General features: G+C 40.6%; 1 long non-coding RNA gene across 1 annotated transcript in view; it reads right to left on the reverse strand.

Moving 5' to 3' along the window:
• LOC133071930 (uncharacterized) overlaps window positions 1–14,044 on the reverse strand; it is an 18,689-nt gene extending 4,645 nt beyond the window's left edge. The window contains exon 1 of the long non-coding RNA XR_009696562.1: window positions 13,911–14,044. This is a non-coding gene — a long non-coding RNA (uncharacterized LOC133071930). The remainder of the gene's footprint in view (window positions 1–13,910) is intronic.
• Window positions 14,045–20,300: the final 6,256 nt, after the last annotated feature.

Below are 20,300 nucleotides of genomic sequence, written 5' to 3' on the forward strand. Positions count from 1 at the left end.
AATATAAAGAAAGCTGAGCACTGAAGAATTGATGCTTTTGAACTGTGGTGTTGGAGAAGACTCTTGAGAGTCCCTTGGACTGCAAGCAGATCAAACAAGTCCATCTTAAAGGAAATCAGTCCTGAATATTCATTGGAAGGACTGATGCTGAAGCTGAAACTCCAATACTTTGGCCACCTGATGCAAAGAACTGACTCATTGGATAAGACCCTGATGCTAGGAAAGATTGAAGGCAGGAGGAGAAGGGAATGAAGAGGATGAGATTGTTGAATGGCATCACTGACTCAATGGACATGAGCAAACTCCGGGAGATAGCAAAGGACAGGAAAGCCTAGTGAGCTGCAGTTCAAGGGGTCGCAAAGAGTCAGACATGACTTACCAATTGAACAACAACAAGCCACTTCAGGCTCTAGTAGCCCCAGAGAGTAACTCTCATTATCAGAATGGCATAATTCAACTCTCCTTAAACTTTTTGCCGTGAGGGACTCCCTTTCCTTATTCTTCTGCCTTGATGTAGTAAAAATAAATCTCCCCCTTTCCTCCCATGTTATATTATTCAAAGATATATATGTACTTGTCAAACATAGCTTCTGATAACCAGGAGACAACTAATAACCAGTGAAGCTAAGTTCTTAACACTTATCAGCTGTGCCCACTGGTAATAAGGAAGAACAAATATGACTCCATATTGGATGTTTCTCTTACTTTAACCATTGTTTTCTATTGCTTTTGTTACACGTTAAGAATATTGCCTGTAGCCTGGAATATTCAGGATATTCCATTCTCAAGGCTCTGACCTTTAGAAGTATAACATCTTTCATTTATATAGAGATAAAACGTTGCAGAACAGAGAATAACATTTGTCTTGTTGGAGGTTTACAGGAACATCATGACTTGGCCTACCTCAGTGGACACCTGCAAGAACAAACGATTCTAACAGCAAGAAGTGTGCAACAAACAACCCTTCCACTTTCAGTATAAAAGAACCTTAAATTCTAACTCCAGTTAAATAATTCTTTGGGACACTAGCCTACCATCTTCTCCATCTGTTGGCTTTCCAAATAAAGTTACTACTCCTTATCCCAGCAACTTGTCTCTCAATTTATTGGCCTGTCATGTGGTGAGCAGTACGAGCTTGGACGCTAGCCAAGGAACTTAACCTCTCTGTGCCTCAGTTCTTTATCTATGAGAAGGGGAATAATGTTATTATGTTATTGGGTTGTTTTCAGGATCAACTGAAATGAGTATAAAGTGCCTAGAACAGAGAAAGCACTCAGTTCATATTAATTGTTGCTTTTGCTGTCTTTATTATTAAGCTGAAGGTGAGATGGTTGGGTGGCATCACCAACTCAATGGACATGAGTTTGAGCAAGCTCTGGGAATTGGTAATGGACAGGGAAGCCTGGCATGCTGCAGTCCACGGGATTGCAGAGAGTCAGACACAACTGAGCAACTGAACTGAACTGAATGATAGTTATGTTTCATATGAATTTGTCTTGAACTCCAGCCTGAAGCCAAGATTCTTGAATGTGTATTTTGGTCTGTTCACCTTAAGATATGTGAATGATGCTAGATTTGTTAAAATATTGAAAATAATTTCTAACTGTCCCTTGCCTTATTCTTTTGTGAAAATCCAGGTATCTTGGGATCCAAGGTAGAAAACAACTAGCTTAAGTGTTAGCCATGGAGGGCTTTGGGCATTTGCAAATTCTGCCCTAATTAGATTTTATCCCAATTATTTAATCAAGCCTCGATTACTTGGGGACTGCAGTCTAATTGGAGGAGCGTCTGTGAACTTCCTGCTTCTTTGATCGGTCTGCTCACATCTTGTTGGCTTCTTTCACCAAAATTGAAGAGGGCTTTTGTACAGAAGAGGATAGAAAAAGAAAATCAATCAGCCAAATTTATTCCTTGTTATTAATTAAGACTGAAAGAAGAGGGTGGAACTATTGGAAATAAGCACTTGAGAGTTTAATCATCCAGTCTGTTGTCCCAATTTTCTGTTACTGTGGAAAATTAAGATTTATCCATGACTCTGATGGAGAAGGTGCTTCCCCAGAGGCTCAGTAGTACAGAATCTGCCTGCGATATAGGAGGTGTAAGAAACAGGGGTTTGATCCCTGGGTCAGGAAGACCCCCTGGGGGAGGAAATGGCAACCCATTCCAGTATTCTTGCCTGGAGAATCCCATGGGCAGAGGAGCCTGGTGGGTTGCAGTCCATGGGGTTGCAAAGAATTAGATATGACTGAGCATGCATGCATGCTGATGGTGGATGCTATTGGATTAAAGACTTTTGTAATTAAAAAAACATATCAGCCCACATGTCAACTGCTGGGCTTTTGGGTAGACAGTGCTGAGTAGAAGAAAAACACAGGTGTTATAGTCAGCTCAGGTATGCATGGTGGGACTTCTACTCACTTCCTCTGTGATCTTGACCAAGCCTTTCTAAGCCTCTGTTTCCTCATCTGTAGAAAGGAAATAAGACCCTCTCACTGTGACTTTTAACCAAAATGATATATGTAAGATTCCTGGCATCCGCAAGCGTGCAAAAATTAGCTCTTTTCTCCTGACTTACTAGTCTATTTGTGAACACTAGGTGATAAGTCAATTAAGTGAAAAAGAAGAGTAGAAGTCGGTGACCTGGCTCCACTTAGCAGAGTGATATATTCACTGACCATATTGTCTCCATCTCACTGGTGTTCCATAAGTGTTTAGAAACAGCATGAGTGTTACAGAGTACTCACAGGATTCTGAACGTAAAGAATTGGAGAAACTGCTACAAAGGCAGCAAGAGCTGGCTCCACCCCTCTGCTTCCAAGACACTCCTTGCACCTAAGTCTAGGCGCCTAAGCATCTCAGATGCCAACCACGGCCATCACCATCATCGCCTCATCGTATTACAGTGTTCCTACATATGCATTATCTCGCTTCATTCTGTCATAACAACTCTGTGGGATGGTGGATTACAAGTTGTTATCTCCATTTTCTGGTGAGGAAATTGAAACTCAGGAAGGTCAAATGACTTGCCCAAATGCACACTTCTAATTGGTGGACGGAAAAAGATTTGAATACATCTCATCACTCTAGATCCAGAGAGTCTTTTTATCGCTTCATGCTGTTGTTGTTGTTCAGTCATTAAGTCACGTCCAGCTCTTTGTGACCCCATGGACTGCAGCATGCCAGGCTCCCCTGTCCTCCACTGTCTCCCAGAGTTGGCTCAAATTCATGTCCATTGAGCTACTTAACCATCTCATCCTCCACCCTCTTTTGCTCTCAATCTTTCCCAGCATCTGAGTCTTTTCCAACATATATCCGCTGCAGCGAGAGAGTAACCCCCTGCAGCCGCGACTAGAGAAAGCTCTCATACAGCAACGAAGACCTAACATAGCCATAAATAAAACAGAATAAAGAGATATTAAAAAACCGCTTAGCTCCTCATAAGGCTCAGCCCTCAGGGTATCCAGTGAAGTCCAGACGTGATAATAAGCAACATTCCAGTCTCTTCTGGGTTGAACAGTCTCCTCTCCATTTAAACAGTCTATTTCAAGTTCAGATGGGTATCACCTGGGGTGGTCTAAAAAGTATCCTCAGCATAAATCTGTCCTTTGGGAGTGTGTCCTTTTCTTTCTTTCCACCACGTTGGTGCCTATGTGCTGCAGGGAAACTGGGGAACTCTCTCCGTCCTCATGGTACGGAAGGACAGACCAGCTCCCTGACTGGTGACTGCGGAGTGGACATCATGGGATGGTATTCTTTTATTTAACAGTATAGCTTATAAAACATTCCATAGCCACACCTGTAGGTCAACCTCACTTTTAAAAATTGATTGGTGGGAGGAATTGGGAGACTGGGACTAACATATATACACTATTATGTATAAAGTAACTAATGAGAACCTACTGTATAGTATGGGAAACTTGACTCAATGTTCTGTGGTGACTTAAATGGGAAGGAAATCCAAAAAGGAGGGGATAAGTATACGTGTGTAGCTGATTCACTTCGCTGTGCAGTGGAAACTAACACAAAATTGCAAAGCCAACCATACTCCAATAAAAATTAATTTTAAAAATTTAAAGTTAAAAAAAAAAACTTGATGGGTGGATTGACAGTATGGGTAAACCACTGTTTATTCCACCATTTTTGTGGCATATGTTCAGGTTATTCTGGGACTCCTTGCTCCCTAAGCAACATCCTCCTTTCCATCTCTTATATAGCACCAGAAAGCATGTATGCCTTACAAGAAATTCATACAGAAAGTAACGACATTCCATACCTGCTTCTGGCTACCTGTAAATATGAAAAACACTGCTATCAGGAGTCAGCCTTTCCAGATACTAAACCTCTGCTTTAATTTGGTCATTAGTCTTCATTTTTACCACTCAACCAGTTCCACTGAAACAGCACAGTCTTCTAGTTGTTTTTCTGTTTATCAAAAAAGTACCACAGCATCAGTTGAAAGGGGAAAACAGAGTATGAGATGGTTGGATGGCATCGCCAACTCAATGGATGTGAGTTTGAGCAAACTCTGGGAGATGGTGAAGAACAAGGAAGCCTGGGATACTGCAGTCCACGGGGTCTCAAAGAGTTGGACACAATTTAGCAACTGAACAACAATATATTGATCAATGTGTATAAGTGTGGGTATATTTTTGTGTTATTATTTCAGAGGGTAAAGTTGAGACTCATGGTGTTTCACCCTACTAGTGGCAGGTGGTGTTTGACCTGGCAGAATCTTGGCACTGGACTCTCTCAATGGTGGTGGCGACTTCAGCGGGTAACCACACGCTCAGGTTACCCTCCTGGTGATGAAGGCTTGAAATGCTCCCCTTTTCTGTGCAGTGGCCATGATGGGGCACTGGCTGTTGTTCAGAGCAGGGTCATCAGTTCTCTTATCACATGTCTGTTGCTACCCAGTCTAGTGGTTTGCCACTCGGGAGACCCTATGCTCCCTTCTCTACTTCTGTTGGGTCTGTAACTAGGAGCTCCTTTTCACAATCTCTGCCCATCATCCAAACCGCTCCAACAGAACGTGTATTCAGTACTTCCACTGGACAGAACTCCTGTGCCTCACTGTCTTAATGGTCAATGAAGAGATGAGTCTCTTTGGGTCCTATCCCCGTGGCCAGGGAAGCATGGCCACATGATATCAAGTTTGCAAATTAGGGAATTCCAGAGAGGGGACCATAATGGACACCCAGAAGCATCTTAGAAGGGGACAGGTTAACTGGAGTATCTGGAAAAGGCACCAGTTGCTAAATTTTTTTTTTACTGGAAATGCCTTCTCAGTGGTTCCAGCCTGCAGGAACAGTGGAGGAAATCACGTTGATTCCATTTGATTACAATGTGTTTCTCAGAGAAAGAAATAACCCAGACTGAAGCATACTTCCTATTGTCCATTTCTTACAGGCACTCTGGAACTCAATGACAGTTCTTCAGGACCAGTATGGTCCTCTGATAGCAAATGGATAGTTTCAGCAGAGATATCTAGTGAAATTGTTCATACTATTAAGGGATCACCATCTCCAGCATATTACAGTGATAACGGAAGGAGCTTGTGAAGACAGAAAGCAAAGCAACTTTCCTGCTCATTTCTTTTTGAAAGCACCAGCCCCTAGCAGCAAAGCTTTCCTGTTAATTAGTTGTCAATTATTGAGACAGCATGTGAAATGTTTATTAAAGAGCTGTACCACTGACAACACAGAGCAAGAGACTGAAGTGTAATAAAAGGAACAAGTGAGTTTTACACAGTTGGCTGGCACCAAGGAAATTCTAGAAACTCTGGTAAGAGATGAGTGGTATTGGAGAAATGCATGGTAAATAGACCACAGCAGATGAAAAGATAATAGATACACAGAACTGGAAAGAACCTCAGCTGTCATCTTCTTTCATTTTACAGATCGGGAAAAACATGTAACAAGACATGAAATGAAGTGCCTAAGGTCACACTTCTAGGTGGTGTCCTAAGAATCAGTTCAGCCCAGAGAACTCATCATTACCAGGCTCTGTGGAAAGGTGAGTGTTGGTGTATGCACAGCGTGCATCTATCCTAGTGTTCTTTCTTTACCCTCAAAAGAGATTATAACTGATACAGTCAAAGCAACACACTGAAAGATTTAGAATTGTCCTTCATATCACTTTCAAACTGTTCTGTTACTGTATAACCAGACCTTGCTACTTTAGATGCATTTGAAACTAATACTTTAAAAATAAATTCTGTGTGAAAACTGTATCTTGTCATTTACTTATTATTATTATTTTTGGCTGCTGTTAAAAGTTAATTTGTTACATGCATGCATTTAAAATATATCACAAGTTTTGTAACTTTGTTTTGGCATTGAAATTTTTTAATTGCTTTTTTTCATTGTAAATTTAATTTATTTCTATTGGGACATAATTGATGCATAATATTGTATTACAAAAATTTCAAGTGTACAACCTAATGATTCAATATTTCTATACTTGTAAAATGACCACCACAATAAGTTTAGTTAACATCCATCATGACACAGCTGCAAATTGTTTTTCTTGTGATAAGAATATGTTCAGATCTGTGCTTTTAGCTGTTTTCAAATATGCCATACAGTATTGACAACTACAGTCACCATGCTGTACATTACAGCCTCATGACTTATTTATTTTATAATTGGAAGATTGTACCTTTCGACCCTCTTCACCCATTTTGCCCATCTCCCACCATTGTTTCTTTATTTTTAAAAGTTCTTAAGCCTCCAAAAGGGCTTCCCTCATAGCTCAGTTGGTAAAGAATTTGCCTGCAATGCAGGAGACCCTGGTTCGATTCCTGGGTGGGAAAGATCCGCTGGAGAAGGGATAGGCTACCCACTCCAGTATTCTTGGGCTTCCCTCGCGGCTCAGCTGGTAAAGAATCCTCCTGCAGTGTGGGAGACCTGGGTTTGATCTCTGTGTTGGGAAGATCCTCTGGAGAAGGGAAAAGCTACCCACTCCCGTATTCTGGCCTGGAGAATTCCATGAACTGTATAGTCCATGGGGTCACAAAGAGCTGGATTGAGCGACTTCCACTTTCACTTTCAAACCTCCAAAAAGGGAAATGCTTCAGGCCTCTGAAGACCTCTTAAGGCCTTTTTCAATGTACTACACTCTTTCTCTGTGAAATATAACTTTCACATGTGATTTTAATTCGCACAGAGTCAGGTTGTGGTTTTCTTAAATGCATGGTGTCCACAACACTGACCCTGTGATGGGGGTCAGCCAGGGGTCCAGCCCCCTGCCCCAGCCCGACTCAGTCAATACTTCTCTCCTTATCTCATTCCTTCTCCAGGTTTCAGCGCGTGGACTCAGTGGTTCTCACGCTTCAGCCTGTAGGAAGCTCACCGGGAGGACAGGTGCAAATTGCAGAACCCAGCCTTGCTCCCAAAGATTCTGTTCACTAGTTCTGGGGCAGGTCCCAGGAATCTGTCTTTTTAAGAAGCACCGTAGGAATTTTTGTTGCAGGCATCCTAGGACTGCACCTGAAACACTCTGACCTGCCCTCGTTTTCTCACTAGGTCCCTTGGAGGGATGCGCGTCCTTGTGGCTCCAAATTTATCTCTCCATTTGGTTGATTCACTTGTGTAATATCTCTAGTGATGCCCCTCCTCACCCAACCTGACTCTTAGACTTCAGCTTCTGTCACCTTGCTTCTGGCCGGGAGGATAGAGGGAGCCTGGGGAAATGTAGAGCCCCATCAGAATTTTCCACCGGTGGAACTTCTCTTCTGAACTCACTTGAATCACCTATGAACCTTATTTTGAATAGATGTGGAAAAAGTCTAGACCGTTTGGGTCCAGTTCTGGTGATCTGAGTTTATGATCAAGTACAGAATTACTATTCAGAATCAAAAGCTATGAAACACCATAATACATATCATGACTGGCCTTCTGAGTTGTAAATGCATCTAAGGTACCAGATGGAGAATTTAAAAAACATTCTCTGCAGTGATGGTGACCATCACAGCCAGGCTGCCCCAGAATGGACACACAGGCTGCCTACAACTTCCTTTTGTTTTAATTGATTGGGTGTTTTTATTGGTTGAGTCTCTCTGTTGATTGGTTGGTACTTGGCTATGCCAGCTGATAAATATTTGCACTACTAGAATCAGTATATATTTTTTCCCTTGAAAGATAAAACTCTCGCAACTATCTCAATTCTGAGTGTTTTTCAAAAAAACCCACTCTTGAAATATGTAGTCATACTTTGTATGTCATATAAGTCATATGGCTCACATTCTAAGTAAAGCAAAAAAGTGCAAGTGTTAGTTGCTCAGTCGTGTCCAGCTCTTTGTGACCACATGGACTGTAGCCCCCTAGACTCCTCTGTTCATGGAATTCTCCAGGCAAGAATCCTGGAGTGGGTAGCCATTCCCTTCTCCAGGGGATCTTCCTGACCCGGGGATTGAACCTGAGTCTCCTCATTACAGGCAGGTTGTTTATTGTCTGAGCTACCAGGAAAGCCCAACATTCTAAGTAAGGGTTACACTAAGCCAGGTCATTGTTTGTCCTATAACATTTATTCAAGACGTTAAATTGTGATGGACTCAGTGCATGAAAATCTCCATGCTGTTGTGCTCATTGTTATAGGCATTGCCTTCTGAATCAGGTATAAGGCCAATGACTTAGACTCCAAATACTCCAGCAAAAAGATACTTTTAACTTTTTTGGCCACATCCTTAGCTTGGTTTCCTATAGATGGCACTCTGCTGATTCATTTCCTGAGGGGGCACTTGAGCTGATTGCTTTGTTCTTTCAAAGAATGTTATAAATTGCATAGCTTGCTTGTAATTGAGTAACGAGGGCATAGGCTGGAGTCTACAGTTGAGAAAGATCACATTAGCTTATACTAAGAAATGTACAACTTAGGTTCACGGACTAGACTAAGGAAGTGTTTATAAGTACAGTCAGCCCCCTGGATCCATGGGTTCCGCGTCCTCAGGTTCAACCAACCATATATCAAAAATAGTCAGAAAAAGATTTCAGAAAGTTCCAAAAACTTGAATTTGGTATGCACCTGCAACTATTTACATAGTATTTACATTTTATTAGGTAATAAAATTCTAAGTAGTCTAGATGTGATTATAAGCAATCTAGATATGATTTAAAATATACTGGAGGATATGAGTAGATTATGTGCAAATACTATGCCATTTTATAAGAGACTTGAGCATCTGTGATTTTGGTATCTGTGAAAGATCTGGAACCAATCCCCCGTGGGTTCCAAGGGACAACTTGAATTATATGTCTGGGTATGTGTGTGTGCGCAGAGTTCCATTTGCTATTAACTATACAAAGAATTTAAATTAAATATAAACATCATTTACATACAGGGTAATGTAAAAGCTACTACATCATTTAAAACACTGGTTTGTTAAACTCCAGTTTAGGAGTTAAGAAGAGTGGTCAATTCTCAGTCATCATCTTACCTGACATACCGTATGTGGAGCATCTGACGAAACTGACTGCTTCCTTCATTTTGCTTCTGAGATGTCACATTAGATCCATTTTCCTCCAGCTCCCTGGCTTCACCATCTGTTAGTCACTTTGGCTTATTCCTCCTCTTTTGCCCAACCTCTTATCAATGGGGTGATAGGATTTAATCTTTGGACCTCATCTCTAGCTATACTCGCTCCCCCAAATTCCAGACATATATATCCAATTGCTTAGTTAACAGTTCCACTTGGATGTTAACAGATTTAATTTCAAATTAAATCTGTACAAGACAGAACTCTTAATCTACAAGCCCTCTCCCAATCTACTGTTGTTTTTCTTATCTTAGTAAAAGGCAACTCCATTATTCTCCTTGCTCAGACCAAAACCTCAAAACTTGTTACTGACTACTCTTCTTTCCTACTCCACCTTGAGTTCATCAGCAAATGCCATTGACTCTTCCTTCAAAGTATCATCTACCAACTTCACAACATCTATCACCTTCCTGGTCCAGGCCTCTGTAATCTACTTTATCCTTGCCATCACCTAGCTGGTAGACTCCTTGTCTCTTGTCAACTTTATCCTTGCCATCATCTAGTTACTAGACTCCTTGTCTCTTGTTTCTGCTTGTGTCTTTTTTCAGCACAACAACCAGTGATCCTGTTTAATACTTAATTCCAACCATGTCACTTTTTTGCTGGAATTACTTGAACTGTTTCCCAAATCACTTGGCACAAAAGCCCAAGTCCCTTCAGGTGCCTATAAAGCCCTATCCCTCCCCACTATTTCCAGCCTCATCATCAGTACTCTCACCTTGGTTCACTCTGCTCCAGACCCACAGGCTCCTCTGCCATTCTTCCAACATCTCAAGGATGCTGCCACTCCAGTGTCTCTGCATCTTCTTGATCTTTGTCTTGAAAAGCTCTTCTTCTAGAAACCACTCCCTCTCTCCCTTCAGATCCTTGATCAAATGTCAACTTCTCAATGAAATTCTCCCTGACCACGCTATTTTAAGTGCAATCCTTGACCCCACCCCTTGCAATCTCAACCTCCCCTGCCCTTCTCTGATTGCCCTTCATAGCACTTTTCACCATCTGACATAGTTTTTCATTTACTTGCTTGTTTGTCTGTCTCTCTACATTTGGAATTAAGATCATGAGAGGAAGTGTTTTTGTAGGCTTTGGAAATCAGTATTTTTTTTAGTAAGAAGATCTATGTGCATGGTAGATACTCAATAACTCTTTGTTGAAAAAAAGTAATGGTATGTCACAATGGAAATATGTAAGCACATGAATGAAATATACATACTGGGGCAGCCCGTCTCCAAGATATGCCCCAGTGAGCCCCACCTCCTGCCTTTGTGTAGTCTCCCTCCCACACTATCAGAATTTGTCTGTGGGGCCAATAGAATAAGTGATGGTGTGTAACTTCTGAGACTAGAGTATAAAAAATAGTACAGTTTCCACCTTGCTGTCTTGGATCACTTACCGTCCGGTAAAGCCATGCCAATATCATGAGAACACTCAGCCACCCCATGAAGAGGGTCACATGGTGAGTAATTAGGACCTCTGTCCAACAACCAACAGTGTTTTGATGGCCATGTGAATGAGTCATCTTGAAAATGGATTCTCCAGCCCCAATCAAGTCTTTAAATCATTGCATCCCTGGCCAACATTTTGACCACAACCTCATGGGAGATCCCAAACCAGAACTACTCAGCTCAGCAATTTCCAACTTCCTACAGAGACTATGTGAGTTTGTCTGTTTGTTTGTTTTTAATAAACATTTACTGTTGCTTTAAGCTACTAATTTTAGGGTAATTTGTTATACAGAAACAGTAACTAATACAGATTTTTGTACCTGGAAGTAGGATGTTGCTGCAACAAAAATCAAAAGTTTGGGAGAAGCTTTGTGCTTAAACAGTGGGTAGAAACCAGAAGGATTTTGAGAAGAATGTTAAGTGAAGGTCTAAAAGGTTTTGAAGAGATTTTGGAAGCCAGGTGGTCTTTAAGGAGGCTCCTGGTGAGGAAAGTGAGGAAAATGTTAAAGGACACCAGAGAAAAGGGAGCCCTTGCAGTGTAGAAGTGAAAAGTTTAGCAGTGTTATTGCCAGTGATTACATGGAATGAGGAATACGTATCTAGTGAACCAGGGTATCTAGCTGAGATTTCCAGGCAGATTAAAAGTGTTCCCTGACTTAGCCTTGCTGTAAAATGTGAGAGAAGACAAAAAGCTAAAAGGAGAATTGTTAATCAGAAAAGAGCTTGGAATTTCTGGATTTGAAAATTTCCAGCCTCTGTAGATGTCAAATGACACTAAAATTTAGAAATGACTTCTGAGCAAAGATCAAATCCAAGGCCTCTCAGGAAAGCCTGATATAGAGATGAAGGCAAGGATGTGCCTGTATAATTCTTGCTAATGTCTAGAAAGATCTAAGCCAGTGCCTTAGAGAACTGTTGGGTCAAACAACAGGGCTTCTAACAAGCTTAAGGGTGATGTCCCCAGGCAGTCTCCATAGAAGCTTAGGATATAGAACAGCTTATCTCAAAGAGTTTTGTGGTCATGGTTTTGACTAATATAGTGACTATCAATAATATTTATAGATTGTCCACAAAGTTTTAAGAGAATAGTATTGTATTGGCAAAACCATCTCCTGCTTGAGCTGAAAAAGAGAAAGATAACATAAAATGAAGAGAACTTTGGACCCCAAACTTTATAGGCAGGAAGAAGTCTGAGAAAGCTATTGAACTATAAACCTTTTTGGGAAGGGAAGGATGCCTCAGAGAGCAAAAACGTGAGCCCAGAGGGTGAAATCAGTAGCCACAGAGAATTATTACCAAAACTCAACTCCCAATCAAGGAATTATGAAAAAATTCCCTGCTGAATTTCAGAATTGTCATGAACCAGTGGTTCAATTCCTGGGTTGGGAAGATTCACTGGAGAAGAAACAGGCTACCCACTCCAGTATTCTTGGGCTTCTCTGGTGGCTCAGCTGGTAAAGAATTGGCCTGCAATGTGGGAGACCTGGGTTCAATCCCTGGGTTGGGAAGATTCCCTTGAGAAAGGAAAGGTTACCCACCCCAGTATTCTGGCCTGGAGAATTCCATGGATTGTGTAGTCTATGTAGTCCATGGGGTCACAGAGAGTTGGACATGATTGAATGACTTTCACAGAGAGAGAGGAGTGATTCTAGTAGGTCTCTCCTTTCCACACTGTAGTTTTTTCACTCATGTGCTACCATTATATACTGGATTTGCAGGGGGGCGGGGGGGGGGATGAGAGGTGGGCAGATAAGGTCACAGGCCTTCAAATAAAGATTAACTCTACTCAAGGAACTGGACCTGGTTTAGGTGAGATGAGAGTCTGGACTTTAAGCTGATGCTGTGATGAAATGAGAGTTTGGAGTCCTCGAAAGGAGGTGAGTATATTTTGCATGTGAGAAGCCATGAAAAATTCAGAGGATGGATTGTGGTAGCCGGTCTCTAAGATGGCCCTCCATGATTCTCTCCTGGAATTCATGCTCTTGTGTAGTCAGTCCCCTTCCACGATGAGCAAGGACTGATCTGTGTAATTAATAGAAATATTTTGAAAGGATTTTATATAACATACGTGACCAGGTTATAAAAGTATTTGCAAGTTCTGCCTTGCTTTCCTGGATCATTCATCTGGAAGAAAGCAGCTGATGCATGAATTCTTTGCCCACAGAAACTGTATGAGGTAACTATTTATTATTGTCTTAAGCTACTGAGTTTTTGATGTGATTTTGTATACAGCAATGGACAATGAATATAAATCCTATAAGGTTAGCCCTATTTTTGGAAACTCAGATGTCAAGTCATGAGTGGCCATTCCTAGAATATTAACCTTAAATGTGATGCAAGCTAACTTTCCATTCATGACCTATTTGATGTGTTTATGGTCAAGGAAAGATTATTTTATTTTCCATTATTCTTACATATTTTATTTGTAAGGTTTCAAGGAAAGATGAGGTACATTACAATTATGAGCACAGAATATAGTTCACCAGGTCAAGAAATGTATTAGTTAATTATTGCTACACAACAACAGCCTCAAAATTAGTGATTTGGTAAATTAATTTTTGACAAGAGTTCTAAGATTATTCTTCTCAATGAAGAAAGAATAGCCTCTTCAGCACATAGTGTTAGGACAATTAGAAATCTACATGTAAAGAGAGAAGTAGGACCTTTACATCACATCATACACAAGATTAATGCAAAATTGATCAAAGACCTAAATATAAGAGCTAAATCATAAGTCTTAGAAGAGAACATAGGGGTAAAACTTCAGGACCTTGAATTTGACATCAGTTTCTTCAATATAACACCAAATTACAAGAAACACAAGAAAAAAATTGAATTTCACCACAGTTAAGAGTTTTGGTGCATCAAAAAAGACACTATCAAGAAAGTTAAAATACCCACAAAATGGGAGAAAATATTTTAAAATCATATACCTGATAAGGGTCTAGTATCCAGACTTAGAGATGGTGAAGGACAGGGAAGCCTGGTGTGCCGCAGTCCATGGGGTCACAAAGAGCTGGACATGACTGGGCTATTGAACAACACCCAGACTTTGTGAAAGAGTTTCACCACACAACAATAGAAAGAAAAGCAACCCAATTTTAAAAATAAATGAAGCGCTTGAGTAGACACAGCTGTTTTTCCAAAAATATACAAATTGCCAACAAACAAATGAAAAGATGCACAACATCAGTCGTCATCAGGGAAATGAAAATGAAAGCCATAGTAAGATACTACCTCAAATCCACTTGGATGGCTATAAGACAGAAAGAGAGACTAACAGGTGGTGCTGAGGCTGCGGAGAGAAGATGTGTAGGAGTTGGAACCCTCCTATTTACCAGTGGAAACGCAAAATGGAGACCTGCCGCTGCGGAAACTCGTTTGGTGATTCCTCAATAAATTAAACATAGAATTACCATATTATCCAGCAATTCCAGTCCTAGGTATAAACTCAGAAGAATTGAAGACATTTGAAAAACAGTTATTCTAGCAAAAATTTACATACAAATATTCATAGCAGCATTAGTTATAATAGCCAAAGAGTAGAAATAATCTAGAAGTCCATTAAACCATGAATGGATAAACCAAACTGGTATGTCCATACAATGAAATATTATTTGACTATAAACAGTTGTGAACTACTGATTTATGCCATAAAATATATGGATGAAACTTGAAAACATCATGCTAAATGAGAAGCCAGACACAAAAAGCCATATATGATTCCGTTTATATGAAATATCTAGAATAGGGAAATCCATGGAGATAGAAAACAAATGAGTTGTTTCCAGGGGCTGGAGGGAGGGGGTGATGGAGAGTGCTTAATGGGTATAGGTTCCCTATGGGGTGATGAAAATATTATTGATCTAGATGATAGTGATGGTTGCCCAGCACTGTGAGTATACTAAATACAACTGAATTGTATATTTTTAAATGGTTAGAATGGCAAATATATATATATGTATATATATATTTAAAACTTATATGGTTCAAAGCATCAGTAATTGATCAGTCATCCTGAGCGTTCTTCTGTTGGTTTCACCGGGGCTTATCTATGTGTTTGCAGCCAGCTGGAAGCTCAGAAAGTGGATTAGGAGGTCCAGCCAGCCTCACTCACAGGCCTAGCAGTGCTTCTCCTTGTGGCTTCTTACACCTCCATAATCCAAGCTGTTTTTCATACATGGAAGTCTCAGGGCAGCGTTCTAAGAAAGCCACAAGGCTTGGTGACGCTCTGGCCTGGAACGCACACACAGCGTCACTTCCATCACATTCTATTATACTGTGGTGTGTGGTTAGTCGCTCAGTCCTGTCCGACTCTTTGCAACTGCACTTACTGTAGCCTACCAGGCTCCTCTGTCCATGGGGATTCTCTAGGCAAGAATACTGGAATGGCTTGCCATGCCCTCCTCCAGGGGATCTTCCCAACTCAGGGATCGAACTCAGGTCCTCCTCATTGCAGGTGGATTCTTTACCGTTTGAGCCACCAGGGAAGCCCTATTAGTCCAAAGCAACTTGCAAGGCTGGCCCAGATTAAAGGAGGGGAAAACACATATCACCTCTTAACTATAAGAGGGGCAAAGTTACCCTGCACAGATGCCGTGCAAAGAGAAGTTGTTGAGAACAATCTTCTAGAAGCAGCACTAACCTCATTTTCATCTTCTGATCTATATTTCATTAGATTTTTATTTTTTAGATGGAGACAAACAATAAATTGAAAACCAAATAGCTGGGCTTAGTTTAGATAGCATTGGAGGAATATATTTTTGATAAATGTTCCTCTTTTTCTAGACTTTGGCTTAAAGCAACTTACATTTTTGGAATTCTCTAGGATTCTTTCTTGCCTGTGGACTCCAAAGAAACCATAGTGACACTCCGTGCTGTTATTGCTTTAGACTGCCTTTAGCTGGATTTCCGTATAGCAGAAATTCTCACATTCTCACAATGATTATATGCATAGAGTCCTATGAGAATAACAATAATTTCAAAAGTATCTGATTGCATAATCAGATACCATTTTTTCTTGACTTCAGAAATGGCACTGCTACGGTAATCTTTCTTTGCCAAGCCTAGCTCTCATGCATCTTGTATAAACTATTGGTGATCCTTCAATAATTGTTTAAGTGAATGAATGAATCCAATAAATATTTGTGGTTTGGAGTTATTTTGAATAATGTCAGCAAATTTCCAGTATATGAAAGAAGGATCTGCTGGCAATTAGAAGAAAAACAGAGTAAGGTGGAGCAAGTTGTGGGAAATGTTAGATTCAGGGGGTTTCTTCAAGAGGGAGCTGCTGTGTATTTTTCTGTTTGACTTTGTTATCATAGGGAACATTGTAATAACAAGGAAATACATTCCCCTGATGAAATGTAAATGTGAATGTACTGTCTGTGAATGACATCATTACACTTAAGGAGACTGGGGACAAGGTTGGCTATTTGGTCTGCATAATTCGTTAGGCAGTAAGACTCTCTGAACATCACTCCAGGCTCAGACTTCTAGAAACATGCAGTGAGGTGATGAGGACCAGGAACTGGTGTGTTCTGGCTACAACTTTATGTGACCCCATGGACAGTAGCCCACTAGGCTCTTCTGTCCATGGAATTCCCGAGGCAAGAATACTGGAGTGGATAGTCATTCCCATCTCCAGAAGATCTTCTCAACCCAGGGTTTGAATCTGTGTCTCCTGCATTTCAGGCGGACTCTTTACCATCTGAGCCACCAGGGAAACCCTCTCTCTCTCTCTCTCTCTCTCTCATGCACAAATATATTTATGCATGTATACATTTTCATTATAGGTTATAAAAATTCAAAACTTGGGATTAACAGATACACACTACCATACATAATATAGATCAATAACAAGGACCTACTGTATAGCACAGGAAACTAAATTCAGTATCTTGCACCTGTATTTTTAAACTCTCCAAAGTTGGTCATTGTCACCGCCACTGTTAATGAGGTGAGTGTGGTTCAAATATTTCTCTTGTGAGCACCTCTCATGAAGTGCCCCTATGATCAAATCTCCCAGTCAGAGGAGAGATGCGGAATGCCCCAGGGTGATAAAAACAGATCTGACCTGTAGCTTTGGCTTCCCCCTCTGCCAAGTGATGAGAATGAATACAGCGGTAGCTACACACCTTTCTCACTTCCTCTCTTCTGTTCAAGGAGGACTGTGAGAATCAACAGTTGATCAATAAGCATAGTAACATCGTATTTCACAGAGGAGCAGACTAGAGTGAGCTTTGTGAAATTTGGCCAAACACAGGATATGTCTAATTTAGCAAAATTGGATTGGTGCTCAGGCAGCTCACATCTTCAGTGCTTGAGGTTGTCCAGAATCCTTTCTGCTAAGGAATGCCAGCGACAAGGGGAATCCCTGCCTCACAATTTGCATGTAGATTTAGAAAGAAATGCAGTTTTGATCATTTGGTTTCTGTGTAACTTTAGAGTCAAAATGAAACTAGAATGTGAATATTAGAGTGTGTGAACCATCTGAGTATGAAGTTGGGCTGCTGTAGCATTTAGGAATTGGCACCAAGTCACAGCAGTGTTCGATATATACACTGTCCTAGGGTCTGAGCATCAGTGGTCCTCACTGTCACTTCTCACAAGAACAGTGGGAATCAGTTATGGGAAGCTTGTAGAATTCAGCCGCTTGTTGTTTGCCTACAGGAGTGTTTGGATGACCAATATTCATTGCACGTTTTCTTTGCGTTTGCATTCTAGTCCCCTGTGGATGGATTTGCTAAATATATATGTATTCCGCGCCCCCCCCCAAGAATTTGAAGTGCTGATTTTTTTTCCCTTGGTGGAATTATCACACATCATCATTAAAACAAATTGGAATAGAAGGAAGACTGGGCGACCCAAACACAGCCACCGTTGGCATGCGTAAACCAGGTTTCCCTAACTGATTTCCACTTAATAAACCCACCAGATGGACTGATGCAGCCTCCACTCTATCTGTAAAGCATTTTTCTGAGGCCCTCAGCCAGCTTAACGCATTCTAGTGGCATTCTCAGAAAACATCTGTGCTCTTCTGCCACCAGTTGTGTTGTCTGTTTACCAAGAGCCAGTTTCTTTGTTCCCAGACATATTTGAAATGGTTGCAATAGAACTTTGTAATGTAATTAGGAATTATGTACATAATAAAAATACAATGAACAGTCTTAAGAAAATCAAGTTTCTTTGAAAAGACTTGATAAAACTGAGGCATGACAAAAAAAAAAATACTGTCACATTAGGTGTAGACAAGCAACTATAAAAGACTGAAAGGAACATTAAAATCTAGCAGTATTTGCCCTCAGTATCTTTGAATTCTTGCTCCACTTTAAAGAAACTGGAAAATTGCAGCTGATACATTTAGGCTGAGTGATTGAATAGGTGAATATTGTTATTTATACTGAAGTTAGCAATGAGAAATATTAATACATATTAATACATTTCTGGCACAGAGCTCCTAGCACTCTTGGAATTTGCTAAGTGATAAGAGTAGCAAATGTGCCTTTTGCTATGTTAGCAAGGAAACTTTTGGAAAGCACCTGTGTAGCCTAAGGATGGAGATTGGCTGGGAGAACCACCCAAGTGATTAGAGGGTAGAACCTTCCACTCCCACACCAAGACCTCCTGGAAGAGAGGATTGGAGGTTGAGTTCAATCATCGATGGCCAATGACTTAATCAATGATGCCTATGCAATGAAGCTCCAAAAGGAGGGCATTTGGAGAGCTTCCTGTTGGGGAACACATGGATACTTGGGGAGAGTGCATAGCTGGGGAGGGTATGAACACTCTGGGCCCTCTCCCCATACCTCACCCTGTGCATCTCTTCCATTTGGCCATTCCTGAGTTATATTCTTTTATAGTGAACTGGTGGTCTACTAAGTAGAATGTTTCTCTTGAGTTCTGTGAGTCACTCTAGCAAATTAATTGAACCCAAGGAGGGAGTTGTTGGAAACTTCAGCATATAGCCTGAAACATGCCTGAACTTATGACTGGCCTCTAAAGTTGAGGCTGTGTGGGCAATCTCATGGGACTGTGTCCTTAACCTGTGGGTTCATATGTGCTCTCGAAATAGTATCAGAACTGGGTTGAATAGAATCTGAACAGTAATTGCTTGGATATGTGGGGAGAACTCCCACATATTGGAATTGGTACCAGAATCATTAGTTGGTGTTAGAATTGGAGTTGGTGTTCAGAAGTGGGATCAGAGTCATATTTATAAAATGCAAATGAGTGAAGACATTTTTCAGGATTCTTATGTCCATAGACAAAAAGGAAATTCAATAAAAATAATAAATTCATATCCTGCTTAATATGTACCATGAACTGTTTTAGACACTGGAGAAATTCTACTCATTTTTTTGTCATATTAAGCCAATGAAGTATTAAGTAGGTGGCATTGTTAATACCATTTTACAAATGAGGAACCTGAGATAGAGTGACATGAAGTTTCTTACTCTAGATTATCCAGCTGGTAAGTGATAGCGCTGAAGGTCAAAACAGGCAGTCTGGTCCTTGGTCCATGCCTTCATTCATTACCTACTACTAGCCCTCAATTCTACAGTAAAATCTTTAAATATTTTAAATAAGATCAAATTTAAGATATGTTTATATCATTAAAAATATTTTACTATGGAGATTTTAAAGCCTGTATAAAAGTAGAAGGAAGAGTATGATCAGCCTGAATGTACTCATCACTCAGCTTCAACAATGTTCAATGGCCAATCTTTACTGCATCCACCCCTTATTCATTTCCCCCTTGCTCTTGAAACATATTAAAGTGAATTCTAGAAATAATATATTTTCATCCACAAATATTTAAGAATACATCTCTAAAAGAAAAGACTTCTTTTAAAAAGTATAACACACTATCTTCATCACACTTAAGAAATGAACAATAATCCCTTCAGTTCAGTCCTGTATGACTCTTTGTGACCCCGTGGACTGCATCACACCAGGCTTCCCTGTCCGTCACCAACTCTTGGAGCTTGCTCAAACTCATGTGTATCGAGTTGGTGATGCCATTCAACCATCTCATCCTCTGCCATCCCCTTCTCCTCCTGCCTTCAATCTTTCCCAGCATCAGGGTCTTTTCCAATGAGTCAGTTCTTTGCATCAAGTGGCCAAAGTATTGGAGTTTCAGCTTCAGCATCAGTCCTTCCAATGAATATTCAGGACTGATTTCTTTTAGTATTGACAGGTTTGATCTGCTTGCAGTCCAAGGAACTCTCAAGAGTCTTCTCCAACACCACAGTTCAAAAGCATCAATAATCCCTTAATTCAATAAAACATCCAAGCAGTATTTGAATTTCTCTGATTGTCTC

This window comes from Dama dama, chromosome 17, assembly GCF_033118175.1.
Source record: "Dama dama isolate Ldn47 chromosome 17, ASM3311817v1, whole genome shotgun sequence".
Lineage (NCBI taxonomy): Eukaryota > Metazoa > Chordata > Mammalia > Artiodactyla > Cervidae > Dama > Dama dama.